The following is a 7,543-nucleotide window of genomic DNA, read 5'->3' on the forward strand; positions in this document are numbered from 1 at the left end:
TAATTCTCATTCATATCTCTCTCTTTCTCATTCTCTATCATTCTCTCTCTCTTATACTCTCTCACACACATATTCTCTCTCTATCATTCTCTCTCTCATCCTCTCTCTCTCACACACATATTCTCTCTCTCTCCTTTTCCTTTACTCTTTGTCAGTATTTTATGTCCTTTTTTCCTAATCCATGTTTTTTCTCTTGTTTTAGTGTAGTGTAATTGAACCTGGTGTGTTTATAGTATTATCCAAGAGTCTCTCGCTGTGGATCTGCTGGTATTAATGCTGCACTCCGTTGTACTCGCGCTCTGAAAGTACACAACCAGTTTTCCGGCATTCCGCTCTAAAGGCGTTCGGATCTAAAGACGTTCCAATCTAAAGGCATTCTGGCTCGGCTCGGAAATAATGGTGGCTACTCAGAACAAGGTCATATTTGAGTTTGATAAACATATTAATTAGATCTACATGAATTATTTCTGTGATGTACAGAGAGAAATGATGTATAATCTTCGTCCCCTGTCTTCATCTTTGCTTGTAAAAATGATCCGTTACAGTGATTTTATCACATTAGTGACTTTGGTGTGTGTGTGTGTGTGTGTGTGTGTGTGTGTGTGTGTGAGAGAGAGAGATCTCAGGACGGTGGACGTTAACTGTTCCATTGCACATCTCCATGAGGGACGTTGTGGTTTTACGAGTTTCAGTACAACGGCTTCCAGCATAAGAGAGTAAACAAAAGGCAAATTCAGTAGTTTGACTGCTTCAGAATGTTTCATTTGATTCTCCAGAACAAAAGGATGCTGATGAAGGTAGAGGTTTATTTGTACGTCTCAGATGTTGGCAGGAGGTGTGAGGTAGCCCCTGGTGCTCCGTGAGCTCTGAGGGACTCTGTAGGGATCGTCTCGGGGTGCAGCGTACTCGGCCATGTTGGGTAAACCAGACAGCACACAGCAGCTCAGAGCAGTGCGGGAAATCCCCATGTTTTCGACTGCATGCCATTCAGAAGTCTGCTCATCATAACACTCCACTTCATCCATGATGGTAGTGCCATTATCTCCTCCAGCAATGAAGAGGAGATCATCCAGCACCTCAATGCCGAAGTTGCTGCGCTGGTTGTTCATGGCTGGACCTTTTCTCCACACATTGGTCTGGGGATTATACACCTCTACATCGCTGAGCTGATTATTACCATCAAATCCCCCAACAGCGTAAACCTGTCCTCTGTACGTGACCACGCCCAGTCCACTCCTTCTGATCATCATGGGGGGGATGAGGGTCCACACTCCCATCTGAGGACTGTAATACTCCCCCGTGAACAAACACTCGCTCCCATCAAACCCTCCGCATACATACACTTTGCCGTTCAGTACTGTAGCGCTAGAGTTGCTCCTTTGTTCGTGCATCGGCGCGATTATGTACTACCGATCATTCTCAGGTTCATATCGCTCAACCGTATTCAGCCGCTCGATGCCATTGAATCCTCCCATCGCATAGATATGACCATCCAGCACACACACGCTCACGTAACGCCGGCGAGAGTGCATGGGGCTCACCTGAGACCAGGTTCTGGTGATGGGGTCAAACCTTCTCACACTGCTGAAATAATTCCCCCTGTCGAATCCTTCGATGCGGTACACAAAGTCATTCAGATACACCGTCCGGTGACAGACTCGTGGACTCTCGTCGTTGCATGTGACATTGACCCAGCATGCCGCTCGCGTATCGTATGCTTCTATGGCAATGGTTTGATTCCTTTGGCAACAGCCACCGATAGCCAGCAGAATGGCGCTGGGCAGGCGGAGTCTCATGAGATCACAGCCGAGAGAAAGGCTCAGGTTGAGGTCATCGATGCCCATCAGAACGCTGGTGACGATCGGCTTACATGTCATGTCGTCCATCACTAAAACGTTGTTGCTCACGTTGTTCACAAGGTAATCGTGCGTCAGTAGCCCCAGACGCACCTTGGGCAGTAACACTCCTATGTGCTCTTTCCGTTTCCATGGCGCACGTTTGATCCACTGTAAGATGGCCTCGAACACCATGCTCTCCTGTTTCACGTTCAGTTCGTCCTTCTCGATGATCTCGCTCAGCTGCTCGACTGTCAGATCCAGGAACTCCTCAGAGAGACGCACCATCTCCTCAAAGTTGTGCAAGATAAACCGGAAGGCCTGCTGCTTCAACTTCTCGCAGAAGTAGGAAAGAGCAAAACGCCAGATGTTAACGCAGTTCTCGGGACACAGCTGAGCCTTCAGGAACGTGCAGCACTCGTTCACCAGGCTGCTCACCAACAGATAATCAGCAGCGATCAGCAGCTTACACACGTTTTTCTCCGTGATGTTAACACGTCTTATATACGCATACTCCACGATCAGCTCCATTATCTCTGCGGAAATATTAGGGATGCTGTACCCGAGCTTATCAGGAGGGTAACAGCCGTTGGTGAAGAGAGCCATGAAGTACGGGCTGCAGCCACACAGGATGATCTTGTGTGCGTGGAACTCGGCGCCATCCACCATGATGACTAAGTCACTGAGCTGCTTCTCTAACCGCAGCTCATTGATGATGTTGCAGGACTTAGCGTCCACCTTCCTCTCCATTCCCTTCTCTTCTTCCTGTTTACTCATGTTCTGTCTAGTGTTTCTATGCAGGTCAGAGCTACTGAATGTACAGCTTTCAACTGATTGTGGATTGTGGATCAGTTTTTCAACTCGGAATGTCCCGATTCCGGATTTCAGAATAATAACAGCTCATAATTCCATAGTTCCAATTCTAATTCTGTAACCACGGATACATACAGGGTGGAGTGAACCTGACAGAAACCTGCAGTTCAGGATCAGTCTCTGTGAAATGCTTTAAAAACAGCTTTAAATCCTGTGCATGTCTGAAATGCACACGTCCGGCATAAAGAACCATTTATTTTACTGTAAAAAAACCACCTCCCATGGTGAATTTCCCAAATGGAATTAATTCTACATTAAAATGATTAAATATTGATGATGAAAGAGTTAATAATGGCTGTATATTTATTTATTTATTTGTTTGTTTAATAGCTTTATAGATAGATAGAGAGAGGGATGTATGTTTATACAGATAAACATTACCATTCCAGGTAATTCCATTACCTTTGGTGAGGAAAGTAATTAAACTTGTCCACTTTAATAACCTTTTAAAACATTTAGCCCGTTTTACACCAGAAATAAATTCTGCACTGATGACCGCTGCTATAAGTTTTGACACCATGACATTTTAAATGAAATGCTAATAATTTTCTTTACTTAGTGTGGCCTACATATGTTTTATTACAGATATTAATTTATTACAAAAAGTGTCATAGGATATTTTATATCATTACACTACACACTCTAAATAACACTTTTTTTTCCTGCTATAGAGAGAATTAAGGATGAAGATTTCTAACAAGTTAGATGAATAAATATTTGCTCCAAAGAGAGGTGTAGAAAGAAACTATTTCTCAATGTTCTGTAAGAATCATGATCACTTGTCCTGAAATTATTTATTGCTACGGATTAAATTTAGCTTATTTCCAGGGTAGAGCGGTTTCCCAGGAGTTTAAACCAGTGTTTTATAGAAATTTGGGTTCTTCTTTCCAGTTCAATAGTTTAATCTTTTTAACTGGGTACACTTTGATCCGTGACTATGATTTTTGTATATGCCCTAATAAACACGCTGATCTCATGGGATTGTGTCCTGTCTTTTCACCTCTAAATGACACAATTTAACACACACACACACACACACACACACACACACACACCAGCACAGATCCCTGATAGAGAAAACAGATTGTTCATATAAGAAAACAAAAATAAGCAACAGGTGTGCCATGTTAATTGCCCATTCCACTACAGTCCCTCTGCAGACTTCCGCTTAAACAAGTCCCCACATGCTAGAATAATTAACAGTATAACAAACTTGACATACCTGGAATACCTGAGCTATTGGGATAATACTGTATCACCTATTCATCCCAATCACTTGTTGTGACTCATTGTGAATTTTCATGACCTACTGTTGATTTCAAATTTTAAATAATAAAAGACCTCAGAAAAAAATGGTCAGTCTTTTCGACCCCACTGTATATGTTTATGTAGGACATTTAGACAAGTGCACATTTTTAATCTTAATGCCTGTGAACTTAATAAGTTCACAGCAACTCTTTCAACACTGTCAAATACAACATTAATTCTAAATTGTGAAACCTGCATCCAATTCACAGTACAATCACAGCTACAGTATAAAGACTATCAATTGCTTCAGAGGTTGTACAGTATACGCGCCATTCCTCATGTTTGTGACCATTGCACTGTATTATTTAAATATTGCAACTCGTATACATTGTATTACATATCCATAGCATACCGTACATAATATATATTTGTATATTCACACTACTTTTATTCTATTCACCAGTCTACGGTTCAGAAAAGAAACAAATCACTCAAACTACACTGTTGCAAAGAGACTGTAATTGAACTAAACTAACAAACATGTCACTGCAGTGAGACCCACATCAGCACAACATGTCACTTCAACAGCAAAATAAACCATTATGCAACGCTGCCTGATCCAGACACTTGTACTCCATGCAAAACCCGAATTCAACATTAACTATTCACCATCTTATTCTAATGTGAAGGACTCAACACATCTGTAATAGACATAAAATACGTTACAGAAAGTCTGAAAATAAATGCAGACTAATATTACCATCAAATCTTACTAATTATTCATCACTGGACATAGGCAATGTTTAAAAAGAAATATACAGCAAATTATTCATCCTTGTGCATTCTTGTGTTTGACTTAATAAAACAGGAATTACATTATTACTATTATTATGTATGTATGTATGTATTTACTTATTTATTTTCTGCTTTGAGTTCATCGCGATCGTGATGTGAGTGACCAATTGGCATGGCAACATCAGGGTACGTAAAGATTTATAGACACGTACACGTAAAGGAATCAAAGATACACAAATTAGTTATAGTTATTCCAGCTCTTTTTAGTGAGTTAGTTCATTTGACTCAGCTCAGCAATAAGCTCCCAAACGGGTCTTCATTCAGTACGACTAATGGCTTTTATAATTCAGCCAAAGTTAGCAATATTTGGACCCATGATTAGTATGTGTGCACATATATCCCTTAAATTGTTCAGTTTAGGCTAATTATACTAATCTTTAATTGTACATAATTTTGGATTATGTTTAGCATAAAACCTTAAATAATATAAAAACAAACATAATAACCCATGTGTATTGAGCATTTTATTTAGCTTGATCTATCCAAAACTCAAACCATTCCAAACAAATCACACTCACTACACTGCGGGACTACAGGTCTAATACGGCTGTGAAGGTTGTCAGTACTCTCTAAAAACAAATGTTTAGGCTCAACAAAACATTAACTCAACAGTTTGCAAAACATCAATCATTTTGAGTTAAGACAACTTTAAATTAATTTCAACCAACGAACTACACCGAGTTAGAGAAATTACCTTTTCCTCTACAATCAAATGTATTTTCAATTAAAGCTTAATTAATAATTTGTATAATAAACACAAGTTTTTTAATTGATTACTCCAAAAAATCAAGTTGTTCCAACTAGTTTTTTCACATTATTTAAAAGGAATTTAAGTGTTATGTACTTAATTACCATAATTATGAACACAAGTTTTTAAATTGACAATCATTTTTAAAATTACGTTTCTCAATTTGATTTTCTCCAGTAGAATACCACCTTTTAAACCCGGAAAAATTACTAACTTCAAGTTGTATAACAATAGTAACTAAAATCCGGTGTAATTTACACTACAAATATTATACCAAACATCTCTGCAAGATTTATAGACATAAAAGCACTGAACGAAATGAGTAATATAAACAAAAAAAGAAACACTCTGCGTCTACTACTTTTATCTCTCTCATAGAACTATCCATAGACCAAAGGCCGCTCAAAGAGCAAACTAACTACAATGCAGCTAGAAGGATATATTTGTGAATGACAAAATATAATGTTATCACACATGATTTGTCACACACACATGTATATCAACACAACATTCAGTTAGTGCATGAAGTGCGTGTGTCCGTGGAGTGTGGCTAAAAGATCATCCTATTATTCTGTCTTGTATTAATTCACAAAAATAACTAAAATGGTAGACAACTCATAGAGCCAACTCATTCACAAACGACACATCACTAACATAACTTGGCCATGTATTCTATAATCTGGGCTAAGACCTCCTTTTAGGCCTACAGAAAAAAACATTCCTTTTTATCTCTCTGCTCACAAGGCATAAAAAGAGAAACCCTTTATTATCACTTAATGTATGGGATATAAATGAAAGGTCCAAATGGACTCTCTCCTCCACATTCTGAGCGTCTGACTTATTCTTTTCTCAACAAAGGCTTAGAGGCAGTTTACACAACAATGGCGTTTTGGGGCCTGAAAATGCACACTTTTCAAAACAGTTTTCAAAATGCAAATTTCTATTATTATTGTTACTTATTTATTTTTAGTATTTTAAATGAACAAGCACACGAAAGACTAAATATGGGATTGAAAACAGAAAAATCCATCTCCACAATTAAAAATAAAAATAAGTTTCACAATTCCTTATGACAATGAATAATTTTCCAAGTCCAACTATCAAGATTCTAAATAACTGGAGAAACTTTTCCGCCTTCAGTAAATCGTCATGTAGCGTACCCCGTCTCCTTTTCTGGATCACACAATCTGGGAATATTTTTATATATTACAGGTCTAGAAGTTCTAAGTGATGTACACAACGGGCAATCTGGCAGATGTCTAAAATATTTGCAATGTTCTTGACTGCTCCACAATTTTTAAAAACACTCAGCAGTTATTGATACCAAAGTGATTATTATAATACAAACAGTCCCAACCGGACTAACACCCCAAAGTCTGTACCAGATTCAAACATTCAATGAAAAAGCAGAAATATCTCATAAAGTTCTGTTTTACCCATCTCAATCTGAAGATCACACACACACACAGTGTTTTTTTTTCTTTCTTTCTTTTTTCTTTTTTTTTTTCTTTCACACAGAAGCAGGCCTACCTGCGTAGATAAGAACACACACTTTCCTGTGTGTTTCCGAGCGTTTTCCTGCTCGGATCAATGTGGAGTTTTACAATACCACTGTTCAGTGTCAATTGATACAGAATGCGCCCACAGAGAGCCGTGGATGGATCAGAGCCACGTGACCAGCCGGCCAGAAACTCACTCAAGAAAAGAAGACAACGACCGTTTAGCCTCCAAACTAGGATCAATCACTCAACAAAATAATAATGTAAAAAATAAAATAATTGAAATAAAACAAGAGTCGACTCCACAAAAGAAAAAGGAAAAAGAAAAAATACATAAACCAATATTCAACACATAAAACTCTCAAACATCCATCAGCACATTAAAACAGCATTCAGTACTTATAATCAGCATTCATCAGATATAACAAGCATATAGCAGAAACAACCAGCATTCAGCACGAATAACCAGCATATAGCAAATATAA

General features: G+C 38.6%; 1 pseudogene; it reads right to left on the reverse strand.

Annotated features, from left to right (window-relative positions):
• Nucleotides 1-526: 526 nt before the first annotated feature.
• Nucleotides 527-2,786, reverse strand: LOC128614210 (kelch-like protein 10; annotated as a pseudogene).
• Nucleotides 2,787-7,543: the final 4,757 nt, after the last annotated feature.

Source organism: Ictalurus furcatus, chromosome 10 (genome assembly GCF_023375685.1).
Source record: "Ictalurus furcatus strain D&B chromosome 10, Billie_1.0, whole genome shotgun sequence".
In the NCBI taxonomy this organism is placed as follows: Eukaryota; Metazoa; Chordata; class Actinopteri; order Siluriformes; family Ictaluridae; genus Ictalurus; species Ictalurus furcatus.